Genomic DNA, 13,207 nt, shown 5'->3' on the forward strand with positions numbered 1-13,207 from the left:
TTGGTAATTGTGCATGTTTAATGTTCCACTGTGATAGAGAATGTGAAATCAGTTCATGATTGTTAAACCATGATGTGAGAGCTGCTGCAGGTGTTAAATATTCTTCAATGTCCGTCTGGATGAATAACATTATTCAATAATTAAATTAAGTATATCTATCTATCCTAAAGTTAATTTATTAATAAATAAGCAATGAAAGGTAAAGTTATTTGTGCAGCACATTTCATACAGAGGCAATTCAAACTGCATTAAAATAGATAGATAGACTCAGATTGTTCAATCCCTCACAAACTGAGTCGAGCATATGCCTTTTGCTTTCTTACTGTTTGTCACCAATGTAATGTTTGTAGACACTTTTGTTATACGTCATCACTTTCCATAGAATAAGTAATGTATTTCACGTGTGTTTATAACATATTTAGTCTAATTTGACATAAAACCGAACTGAAAAAGCATGAGGTGAGCCAGTACCTCTGCTCACCTGCAGGGGGCGTGCGTCAGGTTGTGTGAGGCTCATGAGGTCAAGAGTTTATGCTTGGTTTGATGTTGCCGAGTTTTTATTTGAAAATTTCGCTCTGATTGCAAAAATGGAAGAGGAAGATTTTATATCTAAGCTTAAAGATTTCTCAAAATCTTTCAATCAAACCATGAAGTGATAAATAATGGAAGACTTTTAAAACTAAAAGAAGATAATGAGGACTTTTACAACAAAGTCACGGATATTTTAGTCCAGAAGGATAGGTGAATGGACTTCGTTTACAAGTAAAGGTAAGACCATGAATACACCGCAGTATATGGGCCTACATTTATTTTTATTGAATGAGTATGAATTGTGGAATTGCAACGGAAAAAAAATTCTGAGGCGCTATAAATGTAACGTTCTCATATATTTGTAAATCTGACTCTGAAAAAGTCAGTGCCTCACCGCACGTCACTGCTTTACTCCCATGTGCACATCCTCCATCCTGATGCTCCTCACATTGGAGAAGGGTCTGTCTGTCTGTCTGTCTGCAGGCTGCAAGAGAGGGGCGGGACACAGAGGAGGTAAACACACGCCATAAAACGAAAAAAAGGGAGAAACGATAGATAAGCGGGAAGGTGAAACCACGCTGTACTTACAGTCTACCAAGAAAGTTTATTTGGAAACCACAGGTAATTTAAAAATCTACTTCCAGTCTGTTAATAGAAATAAGAGAGACAGAGAGCATATTAGTCCATAAGATAAACCTTTATTTATCCCACAACGGAGAAATACACAAAGCCTATGGTAATCAATCAATCAATCAATCAACTTTTATTTGTATAGCGTCAACTCATAACAAGTGTTATCTCGAGACACTTTACAAGAAGCAGGTAAAATACCTTACTCATTGTCTGTTAACATTACAAAAGAGCAGGTAAAAGGACTTTACTTATTGTTATGTTACAAAAAGCAGGTAAAAGACCTTACTTATTGTTATGTTACAAAGATCCGGCCTATCCATCATGAGCACTTTAGCAAAGCAGCAAAAGTTACAGTGGTAAGAAAAAACTGCCTTATTAAAAGGCAGAAATCTTCGGCCGGATCCCCGGCTCATGACGAAACAGTCTTCACAGGACTAGACTGTGCTGGGCTTGGAAAGGGATAGGGGGAGAGATGGGATAAGATGCAGGAAGAGGGATAGAGAGCAAGGGGGTGGGGGGAGGTAGACCGTCCATCAGCAATCCGGTGGGGAGGGGAGGGGGTGTGGGGGGGTTGTTCTGGCAGGCCGCCAACCCACGATCCGGTGGGGAGGGGGTAGTGGTGGGGTGGGGGTTGTTCTGGCAAGCCGTCAACCGACGATCTTGAGGAGCCTAGGAGAGCTCAAAAGCTCCCAGGAAAGTAGATGGTTAGTGACTGAGATTTATAGATAGATACATGCAGTAAAATGATGTACTGTATATGCAGAGAGAGAGAGAGAGAGAGAGAGAGGAGCTCAGGGTGCCAGTTCCCCCGGTAGTCTAAGCCTATAGCAGCATAACTAAGAGCTGGTCTACACCAGCACCAGCCCTAACTATAAGATTTATCAAAAAGGAAAGTTTTAAGTCTAATCTTAAAAATACAGACTGTGTCTGCCTCCCGGACCCCGGCTGGAAGGCGGTTCCAGAGGAGAGGAGCCCGATAACTGAAGGCTTTACCCCCCATAGTACACTTGGAGACTGTAGGTACCACCAGCAGGCCTGCACTCCGGGACCGCAACGCTCTCGAGGGACAGTACGGCACTAGTAGCTCCTTCAGGTAAGATGGTGCCTGGCCATTTAGAGCTTTGTAGGTGAGAAGAAGGATCTTGAATTCTATTCTAGACTGTATAGGGAGCCAGTGCAGAGAAGCCAGGACAGGAGTAATGTGGTCCCATTTCCTGGTTCTGGTCAGTACACGAGCTGCAGCATTCTGGACCCGTTGAAGAGTCTTTAGAGATTTGCCAGAGCACCCTGACAAAAGAGAGTTACAATAATCCAGTCTGGAGGTAACAAATGCATGAACTAGTTTTTCTGCATCACTTTGCGACAGGATATTCCTGATCTTGGATATATTACGAAGGTGAAAGTAGGCTGTTCTTGAAACTTGACTGATGTGAGAGCTAAAAGACATATCATGATCAAAAAGAACTCCTAGATTCCTAACAGTGGTGCTAGATGCCAGGCTGATGTCATTAAGGACAGTCACATCACTAGAAAAAGTCTCTCTGAGGTTCTTAGGGCCTAGCACAATAACTTCAGTCTTGTCTGAGTTAAGTAGCAAAAAATTTCTGGTCATCCAGGTCCTAACGTCCTTAAGGCATGTTTCTAGCTGACATAACTGACTGGTACCATCGGGCTTCATTGATACATAAAGCTGAGTATCATCTGCATAACAATGAAACTGTATGGAGTGTTTCCTCATAATATTTCCCAGAGGAAGCATATATAATGTAAAAAGAATTGGTCCAAGCACTGAACCTTGTGGGACTCCATGGCAAACTTTAGTGTGCATAGAGGACTCATCATTAACATGTACAAACTGAGATCGGTCTGATAAGTAGGATTCAAACCAACTTAAAGCAGTCCCTGTAATTCCAAGCAAATGCTCTAGTCTGTACAACAGGATCCGATGGTCAATGGTGTCAAAAGCAGCACTAAGATCTAACAAGACGAGCACAGACAGAAGTCCCCTGTCTGAGGCTAGAAGTAGATCGTTTGTAACTCTAACTAGTGCAGTCTCAGTGCTATGGTGGACTCTAAATCCTGACTGGAACTCTTCAAATAAACTGTTGTCATGGAGAAAGTCACACAGCTGTTTAGCTACCACCTTCTCCAGGATCTTCGAGATAAAAGGAAGGTTGGATATAGGCCTGTAGTTAGCCAGAGTTCCTGAGTCCAGAGTAGGCTTTTTAAGTAGAGGTTTGATTACCGCTACTTTAAATGTCTGTGGTACATAGCCTGCCAGTAAAGACATATTGATCATATCTAATATGGAGTTGCTAACTAAGGGAAAGACTTCCTTAAACAGCTTGGTTGGGATTGGGTCTAAAAGACAGGTTGACGGTTTCGATGCAGAAATAATGGAATATAACTCTGAAAGGTCGATTGGAGAAAAACAGTCGAGACTAATATCTGGTCCTGGAACTGTCTCTGCCGTATCAGACGTATCTGCACCAGGTAAGGGCAGGAGGTTACCAATTTTGTCTCTGATGTCTAGAACTTTGTTGTTGAAAAAGCTAAGGAAATCATTACTGCTGAGGGCTAGAGGAATACAAGGCTCAATGGAGCCATGACTCTGTCAGCCTGGCTACAGTGCTGAAAAGGTATCTAGGATTGCCTTTGTTTTCCTCGATTAGAGAGGAGTAGTAGGCAGCTCGGGCGTGACGTAGAGCCTTCATATATCTTCTATGACTATCCTGCCAGAAAAAACAAGATTCTACCGTTTTGGTCGAGCGCCATATTCTTTCAAAATTCCGTGATGATTGTTTCAGAGTACGGGTTTCTGAGTTGAACCATGGAGCCACTCTCCGCCGCTTGACAACCTTCTGTTTCAGGGGAGCAATCGAATCCAGAGTAACTCTCAGCGAATCCACTGCACTATCAACAAACTGATCTAGCTGAGAGGGACTAAAGCTATCGTAAGAGTTTCCAACTGGGTTGAAACACAGTACTGAATCAAAAACAGCTGAAATAGCTTCCTTAAATCTAGCCACAGCACTATCCGACAAACTTCTAGAGAGCACACCTCTTCCAGGCAGAGGTAATTCTAGTAGGACAAAATCAAATGTAATAAAAAAATGGTCTGATAGCAGAGGATTTTCTAGGAAAACTGTAAGGTTATGGATTTCAATTCCATAAGCTAAAACAAGATCCAGGGTGTGGTTAAAACGATGAGTAGGTTCGTTTACACCCTGGGTGAAACCAATAGAGTCTAATAGTGACATGAAAGCTGTGCTCAGGCTATCATTTTCAACATCCACATGGATATTGAAGTCACCTACAACAATTATTCTATCACTGCTAAGGACTAAGTCTGATAAAAATTCTGCAAACTCAGATAAAAACTCAGAATATGGGCCAGGAGGGCGGTAAACTACAACAACTAGAACTGGCTGAAAGGTTCTTGAGACTGGATGTGGAAGACTAAGAACAAGGCTTTCAAAAGAAGAAAAATTCAGCTTTGGTCGAGGGTTAACTAAAAGACTGGAATTAAAAATAGCTGCTACTCCACCACCTCGTCCAGTGTCTCGAGGTATATGAGTATTAAAATGACTGGGAGGAGTGGATTCATTCAAACTAACATATTCATCTCGACACAGCCAGGTTTCAGTCAAAAAAAGTAAATCAATATGCTGATCTGATATCAGATCATTCACTAAAAGAGACTTGGATGCTAAGGACCTAATGTTCAAAAGTCCACAGTGAATCCTCCGATCTTGTAGCAAAATTGTATTCGTAGTTTTGATTCTAATCAGATTCTGATGATTCACGCCGTTTGGATGACTTATAAAAACGGGTCTGGGCCGGGGGACAGACACAGTACCTATAGTATAACTACAGTTCGATTCAGAATTACAGCTATAGTGACTGGGAGACAGATCTAAGGGAGGCGCAGAGAAGTGTGTAAGACTGCAGCTCTGCCTCCTGGTCTGAACTCTGTGTTGTTGTCAAGGTTTTGGACTAATAACCTCTGCTATGTTTCTAGATAATAGAGCTGCACCGTCCAAAGTGGGATGGATGCCGTCTCTAGCTAGCAGACCAGGTTTTCCCCAAAAAGACTGCCAATTATCTATGAAGCCCACATCATGTGCTGGACACCACCTGGTAAGAACTTTTTATAAGAGCAATGGCTGCCTGTGAGTGAATGAAGAAAAAATAAAAATACCTAATTCCACATGACATCATGCTGTCATGGTTACAGAGAGTCTCAAAGTGATGTCCCATTCCTACTGAACCATTTCAAGCCCTGCAACCTCGTGCACTCAATCACTCTCTAGCTGACGTCAATTAAGTCGGTAAGGTCTCAGGTGTCAGGGTTTAGGGAGGACATCGAGATTCAGCCACAGACTCCAAAATAAACAGGCAGGAGAATAATGGATAACTCAAAACCAGATCAATGGAAAAACGAGTGTTTGGGGGAAATTCATATGCTGTCAATATCAGCATGTTACAAAAGCATCCAGTAGTTTATGTGGCACCCTGGGTATGTTAGTAGCTAAGACTATGCCTGTGATTATTGGTTATCAGTTATATTATTACATTGGTGCCCCCCACCCCCCCCCACTATGATTTTTCTGGTTAAATGTCATTTAGATTATTTGTGTGGCTTAAAATAGGAGGGATTCACCTGCTTAGGCTGTAAGTACCTGCAGGGCAATAGTCATTGTGGCCAGTAGGTGTCAGTAGCAGCATTGATATGTCAACAACTGGCGCTGTTCCCTGTGTATTGCAGGAAGTAAGCACATTTGTATCCATCAGACAGTCTGCAAAGCAGCACTATAGACTGTCTTTCTGTTGTGTTTGCAGTTACAAATGCTGTAAATAAAAACACCTTTCTTATGGAACCCACATTGTCATAATTCAGTGTGCGTAACATTTACAAATACATGGTCAACATGGAACATGTGTTACATCCAAACAACAACCCCTGCCCCCCCCTCACCTACATTCATATTAACCTGAATCAAGATGTAAAGAAGCCCCCACATGAATCAAAGTTAAAACTGTGCAATTAAAAATAGACTTATACAAAGTGACAGGACTGACCAAACGTAACAGTTCTGTGACTGGCTGCAGTGCAGTCTCAGAGTGACCCAGCTTAAAACCTGACTGTACTGGGACAGAAGAGAAACCAGTCTGTTGTTTTCAACCTGGGTGAGCTGGGTTGTAGAGGTGAGGGGGAAAATCACAATATTTAACTAATCCCATACGTATTCTTACGCCACTGGCATAGCAGCGGGAGCAATTCGGGGTTGAGTGTCTCGCCCAAGCAGACATGATGCGGCAGGAGCTGGGGGATCGAATCTTCGACTTTTGGTTGAGAGACAACGACGACTCTACCAACTGAGCCACAGCCACCCAATATTATATAGTGTCATCATGACTGCCAAGTATCAATATTTTTATTATATTAAGAGCAAATATGCTTTTTAAATTTTTAATTGCTGAAGGGGTTGCACAAATTAATTTTGAAAAAGTTGCATTGTTAAAAATGACTGCAATTGTACAGTCATCCATACATGTTTGTGTTCAGTTCATCTCGATTAGACTGATATAACAGTTCAGAGTGAGAGGTGCATGCAGCCTCTCACAGGGTTTGACTTCTATCACCTACAAGACTTCTACCACTCTCATTGTATAGAAATAAATAGACTGAAGTGAGATGAATAGACTGAGAATTTTTTCTTATTTGACAAAACAGTCAACTTTCGTTTAATTTTGTGGACATAATATGTAGTAGGGGTGCAGAAATGCAAAATTTTCTCTAATCGATTACTCTTCCCATTGTTAAAGCGAGTACTCGAGTAATCGTTTTGTAGTTCTTTTTTTTTCTGTGATTCTTTTCCCCCACAGGAGGCCCCTGCCCCCAACTATGACGCGATGCCGACTGTATCTATTGATTAATTTGAATCTTCGGGATTTTAATAATTGTTAGTAAGATGCCTTTGTATTAACATTCAAATATGACATTTCTTACTTCAACAGACAACAAACCTCAAATAAAAATTCACACAGACGTGTTATGACCGTTTTAACACTTCATTATAATTAGAGCAGTGAGTGTGGCGAGCGGACGTGCAGACATCAATGCGCACTCATCACACGTTGAAGCTGTTTTGACAGCAACATTCTGTTAACAAAGACTACAGTCTGCAGTGTAGAGCACACTTTACTCTGGTAAATGAAGTTACAATAGAACAGGTGAACAATTTAAGTGTCTGTCTGTTTCATCTTTCTCCTCTGTGCGTAATGACACACTCGCTCAATCTCGCTCGTCCGTCCGGTATGAGCTATTTCTCCCTATAAGGTTGTTCTGTTTTGTAGTTATTAAAAGAATAATCATCTAAAATTCCAAAATATAGGAAAACATCTAGTTATGCTGCTCTGTCCTGGATGATCAAACGTCATTGGTTTAGCGGAGTAAAGCGTTAATCACTGAAGTGAAAGTCCTTCTTTTTCTGTGGACTAAAAAGATAATTTGAACTGAACTTTCATAGATCATATTGCATATTTTGTTTGTTTGGGACTTTTTGTTCATTGTGAATTCATAGGGGGGTTAATTAAAGGGATATTTTTGTTAGGGTAGCAGCGTACAGATCAACAACGGACGCGTTTCAGCACAGAGCCTTTATCAGCGCTTTGTTTGTCATCTATTTTCTTTTTGCGCTCGTGCTCCTTTTTTTCTGTTTTGAATTAGGCCTATCCTAGAACCCACAATGCAACAAGAAACATTTACAAGAATGTGGACTACAAAACGATTATCGATTACATTTTTTTTGGAACCGATTATTATTTAATGGACTCGGGTACCCGTACTCCTTTGCACCCCTAATATGCAGTTTAAAAAGTTAAATAACAATATTGCAAACTCTTTAAAATCGCAATAATATCGAATCGTGACTCGAGTATGGTGATAATATGGTATCATGGGGCCTCTGGTGATTCCCACACATACTGGGTTGAGTGTGGGTGTTTTGAGCAGGTGGGGAAATACACCAGGTGATACAAAAGAGTTGTAGGCTTCAAGGCTTGAGTTCCATACAAACACACTACAGAACAGTTTCCTTTACTTAGCTTAGTGTCAGCGTTGAATCAAAGTCGTCTGCCTCTCGTTCCGGTCGTCCCTGCGTCCGGTTGGCACCTCCGCTGTCCCGCTTGTTTCACCTCTGCCCTGCAGGTAGCCTGTCTTCAGTAGCCTACAAACGCCGCTCTCCCGTTCTTCCCACTTCATCCCTCCTCCGTTTTTCTTCCCGTTTTTCCCTCTTTCATGCACTTCATCTTCATCTTCTTTTTGTTTAATGGCGGATGGAAACTAGCTTTTAAGGTGCATTACCGTCACCTACTATGCTAGAGTTTGTGCCAGAATACCTACCTACTATTATATATTTAAAAAAATACTTACAATAAATAAATTAAATTCTCTTAACAAGTCCAGTTTCTTTATATATATTCAAGGCTTTATATTCCCATTCCTCATTATTCAACACATTTTTAAGACAACCCCACATTTCCTTAGCTCCTTCTTCAGCTTTTCTCTCTCCCTTTGACATAACTGGCAATTCAAAATACCATGTTCTACCGTGTCTTGATCTTGTTCACAATCACACAAACCTGACCGATGTTTTCCTATTTAAGTTAATTATTTTATTTAACCTGTGTGTCCTCTTTCACACACCTGTCCACAATCACTTTAACCTGCCCTGATGTGCCCAAAAACAGGAGGAATCACAAATCAATAAAATAATCATGCTCTAAAAATAATAATTGTAAAACTGTATAGGCCTACGTACAACTTTTTGATGTCAAATGTTGCTTTATTGACACAAGAACACTCTTACTTAAAGAGGACATATTATCTCCCTTCTCCACCTTTTCAAACAGTCCCCTGTGGTCTAAATGAAACATCTGTGCTGTGCTTTGGTCAAAATATAACATGAATCAAGCACCAGAGGAGGTTTGTGACCCTATATAAACCAGCTCTCTCAGAACGCTCCGTTTTGGTGTGTGTGTCTCTTTAAATGCCCCCCCCCCCCCCCCCCCCCCCCCCCCCCCCCCCCCCCGAGTTTTCCTGGTAGACTTCAATCCTCTGTAGAGAGAATAAAAATGGCAGAACTGCGCAAAAGTTTTGTTCTAGGCTGGGGATGGAGTCCATGGGTGGAGATACCAGGGGAGGGGAGGGGATTTATTTATTTATTTTTTACCAGAATCCCACTGTGACATCACAAGGACAGCAAATTTGAAATGGATAATTTTTCTCTGTGTTGTAAGACTTAGGACACAAACAAAGGACTGGATGGGTTTATTTCACATTTTGTGGGTCAGTAGACACTCAGGTTACCCAAATATATGTTCAGAAACACTGTCAAAGTGGATTTCATAATATGTCCTTTAATGACACATATCAAACCAAAGATCGCAGGAAAAAAATAAGAAATTAAAAATGAAGAGTAGCACACCGTTTTATTCTTCATTACTGGTATATCTGTTGATAATGATGAACCAACTCCTAGTGGAAGTCCAAACCCTAGGTATGTTTAATGACATGGCATTATGGAAAAAACGTGTTTTGTATGTATTTATCTCTGTTAATCTGGTTGTAAGGGTGTGTCATATTTGAGCAAAAACAGTAAACAACAAATAAAATGAAACTGGCTTCAGCTATACATCGTATACAATGATGAAGTAAATAGAAGATACCACAGTCTCATCAGAGAATCAAAGCAATAGTTGCAGGATTCAAATGTCATGCAGTAAATATGGTTTTAAAACAAGCTGTTTGCCCTTTTGGCAGCTGCAGAGAGAGGAAGAGTATGAATTCATAGAATAACAATACAAAAGATTGGTAAAACAAATGTCTATTCCTCTTTTTAAAATGTTTTATTTTGCTTGAATGTTAAACTCTGACTGACTTGCCTCTTGCTAACTGTGTGAATAAAAGTGCGTTGCTGTCATCAACTTCCCACCAGTGTCGGCGTCACCGTCTGTGCATGGTCACAATGTGTGATGCTAATAAAGTTTTATACGCAGCTTTAATTTCAGCATTTGACCAATAACAATAGCTCACAGTGACCACACCCTTCCCTGTGGCTGCCCATCACACATAATGAACTGTTAGAGAGGAAGTGTGTGGAAACATGCATTAATTCAGTCATAGCAGCATGTGAGCAGGAGCACAGCGGGTGTTCTGATGTGTTTGTGAGAGCTGCAGACGGCCTGAAAGCGTGTCAACATGCTAACTTGTAATAGATGTGAGTTGACCTTTGCCACTTTTATACTTTTCAAGAGAGCCCCCGTGTAAAGCATTTTCATGTAATTATAGCAACCTTCTTTCAATATATTTGTATTGAGTTTTAGAAATAATAAAGTTAAATAAATAAACAGAAAATGCACCAGGGTTGGGCAGGCACATTTCACATTAAGGTGCAGAGCAATAAAAAATAAACAGAATCCTGTGGCAGTGTATGTAATAGCTGATGTAGCCCTTCCCTACCATCCACTCACCCATCATCCCACACATGTTCCCTGATAATTACTTAGGAACAAAGACTACCAGTTAACTTACCATGCAACAACCTCCACTCAGTCAGGTTTGTATCAAAGGTCAAATCAAGAGACACTTAAAGCTAATGATGTTTCGGTGTTATGGAAGTAGGATAAGAAGGGTTCCCAGGTCTTAAAAAACTTTTTCTCAGAGCCACTTACAGAAAAACACAGCAACTTCAGTTTGAGACAGGACATTACATCTCCGAGCCACTGGCTAAGCGTGGGCGAGGCAGCGCACGCTAAGAGCAAAGGCAACCATGCGGTGTTCCGCGGATGGCAGGTGTTTGTCATCTCCAACAGCAATGCCAAACAAGGCGACAATAGTGTCTGGGTCAAGAGTTATTTTTATTATTTTAGTTGGAGTATGGAAGACATCTGTCCAGAATTTTTGTATGTGAGGGCAAAGCCAGTACATGTGGATCAGAGTAGCTGCACGTTTTTTTTTGTATTTATCACAGATGGAAGTTATATCAGGGTAGAAGCTAACTTGACCTTTGACTTATGGACCACCTTGAATTGTAGTAGACAATGTCTTGCGCAGAGTTAAGACCTGTGTATTGATAGAAGAGCAGAGTCCCACTGGTCATCAGATATATGTCCTTAGTCTTGTTCCCAAGCTGCCCTAATCTTGTCCAGAGGTGAGCATGTCAGCATTGAGATGCTACTAAACAATCTAGACAGTGGGTTAAAGGAGAGAAAAGTATCAACAGGGTTGTTTTGAGGTTCTTAAGGGGAACAAAGTAGGTTTGAACTAATATGTTGTTTGGCCTGTAAATATCAGGAAAACTTTTTTGGTGAGTTGTATTTCTCAGATAGTTGATTAAAAGAAATAAAGCATCTATCTTGAAAAAATTCTTTAAAACATTGAATCGAATCGAGTACATTTTGGGAGTGTATTTACTTTACGTAAAGGGTTGGTAATTTTTCTCCAGATCCACTTTTTAACATTTTGGTTGAAATTGTCTTTAGGTCCTGACAGAAATTAATAACTCATGTTCTCTGAAAAAGGAACAAAGAAAATCCATCATCTGTATCAGTTGTAAGCCTGTAAAAACTTTGACCAATGTCTGCCACGAGGTACCAATCTGATGAACCAATCACACGCCTCCCTGTCTCCCTGTTCGTTCTCTACACCATGCGTGCACTAGCCCACACTCAAAGCATGAGCTGAGGTCCGCTTCTGGAGAAACGGTGCTCGTGCATGTAAGTGAGGGGGCGTGGCTTTTGAGAGAGCACAGAGGGGAGGGGGTGCAGACAGTACACTGAGGGAATGCAACTTTCAAAATCATGCTAGTTTTAGAAAATTACCAACCCTGCCTTTAATGGAGTTTATCTGTCCAACAATGGACAACGTGAGAGGGGACCATATTGACAACAATGTTCTGACCTTGTTTAGTAAGATGAGCAAGTTTTCTTTAAAAAGATTTTTGAATTGTCGTGTTATTGCCACTCCCAAGTGGGTAAATTGCCTCTCTGTGATTTGAAATGATATGCAGCTGTAGTCTAAATCAAACTTCCTATACAGGAACAGTTCACTTGTCTGCATGTTCATCTTGTATCCAAACAGTTCAAGCAGGAAGAGCGCTACTGGCAGAAAGGTTATTGGGTCAGAACCATAAAGCAGAAGGCATTCTGCATGTAATGAGACTTACTTTGTGTTCCACGGCCTAGTGAGAAGGGCTGGGCTGGGAAACTACACCATTAGTTTAAACTTTTGCGACGGGAGATTCATAATAATTTAATCCAAGATATAAATGACGGTCCTAATCCAAATTTCTTGAGAACTTGCAAGAAATACCTCCACTCAACGCCTTTTCAGCATCTAACGGGGCAATGCTAGGGGTTGAATACAGAATACTAAATAGGCGACAGATGTTAAAAAAGGAATGACGATTTTTAACAAAACCAGTATGGTCTTTTGCTATTATCAGGGGGGCAACTTCTTCCAGTCTACATGCCAGCACCTTAGCAATAATCTTTGAGGTAGTGTTCAGAAGAGAGATTAGCATGTAAGAGGCACGCTGTACAGGGTCTTTGACCTTTTTGGCTATTAAAGTTATATGGGCCTCATTTAGTGACTGGGGGAGTGAGCCCAGTCTAAGGGATTCTGACAAAACTGTCGTTGGTTAGGAGCACTGAAAACTTGAAAAATTGGGCAGGGAAGCCGTCAGGTCCTGGGGATTTCCCAGATTGGATTGATGATATGACATGTGTAACCCAAGGTTCCGTTTTTGGATACTGAGCACAGATATGAATAAAGTATAAACTTCAATCAAACCTCTATACTGCGAATGAGAGGAATTTCAGCTTGGACCAGCGCATCAGAAGTTAGGTTCGCTCAGGAGAAAAGGGATACCGACCAGACACAGGTGAAACAAGACACAGAAGCGGGATCATTTGAAAAGTACCGGTAAGTACAATTTAGAACATTTATTCAGTTTTTTTTTCCACGTTAATTGGTTTA

The 13,207-nt window shown here is 40.9% G+C and overlaps 1 long non-coding RNA gene across 1 annotated transcript; it reads left to right on the plus strand.

Moving 5' to 3' along the window:
• Positions 1-6,932: 6,932 nt before the first annotated feature.
• On the plus strand, positions 6,933-7,929 carry LOC132978611 (uncharacterized). The gene is made up of 2 exons (XR_009673955.1): positions 6,933-7,018; positions 7,057-7,929. It is a non-coding gene; the product is annotated as an uncharacterized LOC132978611 (long non-coding RNA).
• Positions 7,930-13,207: the final 5,278 nt, after the last annotated feature.

Source organism: Labrus mixtus, chromosome 8, assembly GCF_963584025.1.
Source record: "Labrus mixtus chromosome 8, fLabMix1.1, whole genome shotgun sequence".
NCBI lineage: Eukaryota > Metazoa > Chordata > Actinopteri > Labriformes > Labridae > Labrus > Labrus mixtus.